Genomic DNA, 7122 nt, shown 5'->3' with positions numbered 1-7122 from the left:
TGAAACAAAACCTCCTGGCCAGAGATGGAATAGTTTTACATGTGATGCACAATAGTGCTCAGCCAGACGTAGTGGTGGTGATGAAGCTGAGGCCCTGCTGGTTACACTACGTCTCCTTACAAAAAATAATCCCCCAGTGCAGCTTCAGCTTGAAGCTGATGTGCTATAGGGAGCCGAGGTCACAGGTTCATCCGTCAGAGAGGCTCCGTGCTGATGGATGGCACTCAGAGCAACGCGCGCCCAATCCGCTGCAGCCCTAACCGCCGAGAAAGGGCCTTTGCAGGCAGAGAAATAAATAAATAAACAGCAACATCAAAGGGATGTTCAAAAGAAAAACAAAGCCTGCACACGTTAGTTTGTAAACACACACACACACTCGCACAACTGTGCGTTGGCTCTCTCGTACACATCCGGCAAGAGCGAAAAGGGAGGTGGAGGGAAAAATACAAAGGACTGAACGCATACACATACTCTCCAATGACACTCAGCTTGAAGAAAATCTAGACAAAACAAGGCAGAGTGGCAAAAATTGGAGTGTTTGATGGTTCGATATTCAATCTGAACAGACTCAGAAACAAAGATTAGGCCAAACCTGTAGAGTTTCAGGTTTTTGGTACGAATGACAAACACCCAAAATGATCTTTATTCTCAGTTTACCAGTGTAAAGATCTATCAAACCCAAACTGCTACTCTGAAAACTCAAGGCCACATTTCTTATAGATTCTTTTCAAAATATAAGTGATATTCTGTGTTTTCCTTATTGTTAACAGACTAAACAGACTAGTTAACAAAAAACTAAACCAACAATAAAAGGATTCTAACAATTACTCTCTGTGTCTCCTGATAAGTGTGCCAGAGACACAGAAACACTATTAAAAACAGATCATGCATGCACACTGCTGCACTGGGTGGCGTGTTCCTTTGTTACAATCAAAATGGGCATTGGAGTTTATTTAGAGTCAATCCCACATACACCATCCTGCTGCCATAATTACTTGGTAGCACATCAAATCCACAGCTGGAAGTAACTTGACAGTTTTAGGCAAATATTTAGCCTTTTAAAAAATATATATTCCATAAAGTATACAGTCCACAGCCTTTATTAAAGATTAACATCAGAAAGTGTTGAGAATGGTCTAATGGTCTGTTTCTGTGGACTTTATCTTTATTTTTGTTTTACACCAGTCTTTATGTGATGTCATTCAGGATCAAACTACAAATCACGTCGCAGAATCAAACAAATGTCAGTGAACCTTTTGCTTGAGCATGTTAAAGAATTCACTAAAGCGTGTGACTGTTTTTTCGTTTCGCATGTTTTTGAACAGAAAGTTGTGTGTGAGGATGGTAAAGGAGGACCAGCGGGCCAAAACACAGACGGCATAACTCCCTGAAAAAGTTGAAGAACCTTGCATGAGGTAACTTTATGCAACCAACCAAAACCAAAACTGAGACCCACAGGATGCTAGCAGAGATGACCCTGTGTGTAATTGTGTTTGGGTTCAGCCTTCCGAAATGTGCCAAATTAGCTTTCTGTTGTTCCTAACTAAAATACTGTTGTGATTCCAATGAACACTTTCACCCTCATCTCTTTGCTTTTAAATAGAAAACATACCATCTATTACATTTCCTGCATTCATCTGGATTCACTGTGTTCTTCTTAGTCTCATTTATCTGATTCCTGGGAACTGGAGCTAAATGTTATTGTTTCCATGATCGTGGATATTGGCAACCAGGAGCCTCAGCAGGCTGTGAGTGCTTTGGTCGGTTAGGGAGCACTGCTTGCATGGCCTTGAGTTAGTCAGCATGGGCTCATCCCATGAAATATTGAGGAAGCTGCAAGGGCTGGGCCTGGGCTTCATGTCGGTCTGCGTGTGTGTGTGTGTCTGTGTGCGTATAAGGTGGAGACTGCCTGACGGTGGAAGCAGTGGATGTTGTGTCAGCTCCCCCCAAACCAAAACAAACTCCTTAGCCCCCCAGTGCACTTTTAAAATCAGAAAAATAGATTGCAATATACCTTGAATTGAAAATATACCTTTCTCTTGTTTTCATGCCCTGTTCCTCCTCACAATCTCCTCTCCCTCCTCTTTCTTACACACACTCAGACGCACATACATACACCAACTGGGCTCTCCTAGATTTAATCTCACCCTCATTCCCATACCCTTAATCTTTCTGTTTCTTTACATCTCCATTTCCCTATGCAAATCACTTCTTCTCATCTTTCTGACTGTTCTTCTTCACTTTCTGCTCTTTCTCTCTGTTTTCCAATCAGCAGGCAGAGCTGCTACTGTTTATATATATATATATATATGTGTGTGTGTGTGTGTGTCTAGTCAGTCAGTGAGCTGAGCTACAGTACAGACAGTTTAGTACAGTTGAAAGAGCACATCAGACTTCTGCCCTGCTCTCTCTGAGGGCTGATAATATGGGCCCTTCTTACCTGTTAGAAGCTAGTGAGCCGCTGCTCCTCCCTTTAAATGAACTTCAGAGGGGGAGTCAGATTGACAGGAACACAGAGAGAGCTGCCCCGTTTGACTGGCGGTCCTGTCAAGGTGAACCCAAGGTGCTCTCTCAGGCCTGTGCTGCTTTCCACAAGGCTGCCCTGCTGAGCTGATTGCCTCTTAATGGTACAGTAATGACCAAAACAAACTCACATACACACATGCACACAAGGCTCTCTATTGTCTCAGCCACGGGTACATTATCTCAAAAGATTTTCCAAACTTAAAGGTCTAAGCCAGTTAATTTAGCAAGTTAACATCAGTTGAGCCTTCCTATTAATCTTTGTTTCAAAGTATGTGAGGGAAATATAAGGCTGAGTGTAGTAAGTGTTTGAGAAACCATTAAGAGTGCGTGGTCTCGTTTTCCTTCCCTGACAGATTCTGCATAGTAATAAAGGCGAGGGGAAGCCTCTCTTCAAGCCTCAGCACCTTAATAGCCTGTATGATGACACTTTATCTATAGTTTGTGCATATAATCACCAAACTAAAGGGGGTGACCCCAGGGCATGGGATCACCCGATGACATTTGACATCTTTATAATTAACTGGGAAGGTCTAATCTCTGCCTTCAAATGACGCGTGGCCACATTCCATTTAATATGCTTATAAGCACTATGTATTATTCAAATATGCAGATGAGGCGCTGTTAGAAAACAGACTTTTGACACAGGTTTTCCTCTCCTGTCGTGGTGGGGTATGAGGCCACTAATGGACCTGCAGGGATCGAAGAGCAACAGCCCTTCTGAAATTTTCATTGCCTGAGAAAGACAAAGTTTTCTTCTGCATCTTCTTTGTCTTAAGTGACTATTTCAATTTAAGTTGCTCGGGAGAGACAGAACGGAAACCAACAGCTTCTAGTGCAAAGGCAGAAAATTAAAAAAGAAATCTTTCTGCTGTTTAAACCAATGCGCACGTTCACCAAGCCCTCATTATTCCATATGAAGCACTTGTAGGACAGGGATTGCTTGTGTGGATTTTTCTGAAGTTTTAATAGTTTTGGTGGGAGATGTTTGGAGTTATCAGCCATCTTTAGACTGAGTGAACCAGTGAAGCTTTTTATGGATGCAGGCTCTAAAAGGGCTGGAAGAAAGAGCCTCTTATGTTCACTTTTGGCTTGAGTTACTTTTGAGAGGCTGGTGGTCGCTGGGTCAGAGGCTTCAGTGAGCCGGTAACCACTACATGTAGCCCTCAGTCCTCACTGGACCCTTTCAGCAGCTGCAGCAGCTCCTTGCCACATTTACAACCTTATATCGTCTCTTTAGGGAAGGAATGAAGTCAGAGCTGTGTCTCTAAAATACTATAATTCTTTGCTTTAAATCCATATTCATGAGCCACTTAAATCCACATCACAGGAGGTTGTGTGATTTGTGACACTGAGTTTTTTTAACATTATATTAAATTATATTTTTCATATTGTATGCAAAGTGCAGCATTTGAAGGGAAGCATGTGTAGCCTTCATATGCTGTTTTGAAAACTAATCAGACCTCTCCTCTCTTCAGTAGACAATCAGTGTTGATCGTTCTCACTTCTCCACTGTTTGACAATTAGAAAGGTGAAAAAATAACATTATAGACCAAAAAATAAACAAATATTGCTGCATTTGCCCTCAGTTTGGTATTTGGCCTCTACAGGATTGATATTGAACGGCATCAAATCACCTTTTCTTAGTTCCTTAAAGGTTTTGAACATTTGTAAATGAGTGTTTGCATGTGTTGAAGGCATATTAGATTTTTCTCCCTGGTGTCCATGGGGGTTTATCCTTCCTATCCTCCTCTCTGCCTGGAGCCTGCCCTCAGCCCCTCCACACCTCCCACTGAGCTCATCCTGTCTCTGGCTTCATCTGCAGTTTTGTCTTTCCAGTGCTCCATAGCAGCTCCAGCCTCCTGTCTCATGTCGCTTTTAACTGAACCATTGTTTTTTGTTTTTTTTTTTGTAACTGAAATATTTTTTTTTTTTATATCAATGCTCTATTCAAGTCCTTATTTCTTATTTTTATGTAACTTACTTGTTTCTTCTTTATCTTACTTTGGTATATGGTTTTATTTTATGGAGAAAGGGTCTCTGTGTCTCTTTGCTGTTTTAATCAAATCTGTATATATGTACAGTTCAGACAGTTTTCATTGTTCTACTGTCAGTGTCACCTGTTGCTAGTACATCAAGAACTTGTCCCCTTTTGACTCTTGTGGGTGTTTTCCAGCTTCTCCCTTCCTACATCTATACGTTACCTGCCTAAACCTCAGGCAGAACAAACAGCATAATACTTAAAGGTTCCTTTTGTTTTTGGTATCCATTCTGTAACAGCTGCTATGATAACTGGCGACATGCTACATTGCAAACTTAGCCTTTCATTTATGCTTTTTTTTGTCCTCAAGTTAAAACAGACAAATCATTTCTTGCTTTATAATAAATCTTAAAGGGACAGGTTGCTATTTTGGGAAAAACATTTATTTTATTGGCAGGAGTTAAAGAAAACTGATACCATTCTCAAGTACACACAGTTATTAAGCTTAGCATAAAGACTGGAAACAGCCAGACTTTGCCTGAACAGACCGACTCACTGAGACAGACCATTCAATGAACCTGACCTGTTTTTGTGAGGCGACAGTGTCAACCAATGCACCACCATCCTGTTAAATTTGAACACAGATTAGTTTTCTCATGCCAAAGGTCTGCATACTTAGACATGAGCACCATCACTGGAAATTTGATTACAAAAATGCCAGACAGAAATGATATGCTGCACGTATATGTGTGGGCCGCACACAGCATCTTGTGCATCTGTTCACAGTGCACGTCCACTAACAATTCCTCTTTGCAGACACAGAAAGAGAAAAAAAAAAAAAGAGGAAGGCAACAGGTCTGTTGGCAGCATATTGCCATATGATTTATTACCTGTCTCACATCCACCTGTTGTTTTTCATAGGGCCTAATTAGAAGCCTACTGTCTGTGTCATAATGTAACGTCACTCACACAAACACAGGGGCAGTTGTGTAAAATTTGATTTGCCCAAAATAAATAAGGTAAGAAGATTTCCCATCAACATCCGTGTGAGGTGACAGTGCCCGACAGCTTCAGCTATTTTGGCATCTCGGGTCTGTAACACGCAATACATTTGGTGTTTTTAGGGGAGAGATGTTAAAGTTTTATCACTTCATTTAACAAGCAAGATATTTCCCTCTTCATGCCCTTTTCTCCCGCTGTCCTCCTACTTGCTCTCGCTCTCCAACCCGTTATCACTTCAGCACATCTCTCTTCCTCTCTCTCTCTCGTTCTCTCCATCTCTAGGCCCTGCAGATTGTCACTGTTATTTACCAAATATAGACTGACAAAGAAGAAGTGGGATTTTTTACTGATTGAAGATCAAAGTAGCAAAGTCTCCTCCTCGAAGCCCACCCCTTCTATTAGCCGCCCTTAAGAACAGAGGAAAACATCAATTTCTCGAACATCAATGGCGGCTTCATAATCAATTGAAAAAGACACTTGTATGGGGATGCAAATCTTATCTTTGTCTTATTAGAGCTTTTAGAAGATGCATGTCGGGATTTAATGTTATGAAATAAAAGGGGGTCGCTTTTTTAATCTAAAGATGCAGAGGCGTTAGTAATGGTCGAAATCAAAGCCCAGAGACTGTGGTAATTACTGGAGGAGTTTGCCTATCCTTATTAATATTGATCAAATATTACTGTGATCTGATCTCTAAGCTTATGATGAATTTGGAAGGTGGTTAACGAGCACAGGAACATGGCACTCATTTTCCTCGTGCAACAACCACAAGCAAATTGTCCGTTTTGTTGAACTCTGACCATAGCAGACAGAAATAACAGGGAAAATGTGATTGTTTTTGAGGTAAAATACATGTAATACTCTTTCAGCTTTCTCTTATGGCCTTTTTTCTCCATTCTGCCTTTTGCCTTGAGTCACAGCCAAGTGATGCACACTCATCCAGTTTGAGTGTTGGAAAAAGGGAATTCAAAGTTGCTTTTTCACTGACCTGATGATAACATACAGTTTTAAAATGTCCCTAAATAAGCTGATGTCCTCAAAAACACAACAGTTCATCCACCAAGAATACCACGGATGATCACAGAATGTTAAATGATCTTCATTTTGAAGTGTAAATAAGGGAGACCCAAAAGTGTTGCCGGTAAGGGTGAAATTTTTACATAATATATCTCAATTCTTAGAAGGCTTTTTCATACTAAGGGATACTTAAGTGGTGCCCAAACATGTAATTTCATGCCCTGGAATCTACTGTACATTGTGCATCACAGGGGAATGTGAAAGGTGGAAAATTCATTAGTGTTTATTTCATTGAAATTCATATATGAAAATCCTCAAGCTATGAACATATAAACAAAAGAGCAAGGGGGCTGTGGAGTCACCCATGTGGAAAGCATTGATTGCTGCTCGCTTGAAGCATTCAGGAATGTATTGGACACAAAACTTGGCCAATTGATTTTTCTGCATTAATTTCTCAATTAGGATCCTCGAAGAAGACCACAAGGGCTGCAGTCAACCCCAACCCCCCCTCCCATTTAGACTGAAGCATGAAGCTTTGGGGTCTTAATGTTATGTGTGTGTGTGTGTGTGCATTATGGGTCCATCCATTATCTGATCAA

Source organism: Mastacembelus armatus, chromosome 19 (genome assembly GCF_900324485.2).
Source record: "Mastacembelus armatus chromosome 19, fMasArm1.2, whole genome shotgun sequence".
Lineage (NCBI taxonomy): Eukaryota > Metazoa > Chordata > Actinopteri > Synbranchiformes > Mastacembelidae > Mastacembelus > Mastacembelus armatus.
Note: the sequence above shows the minus strand (reverse complement) of the source record.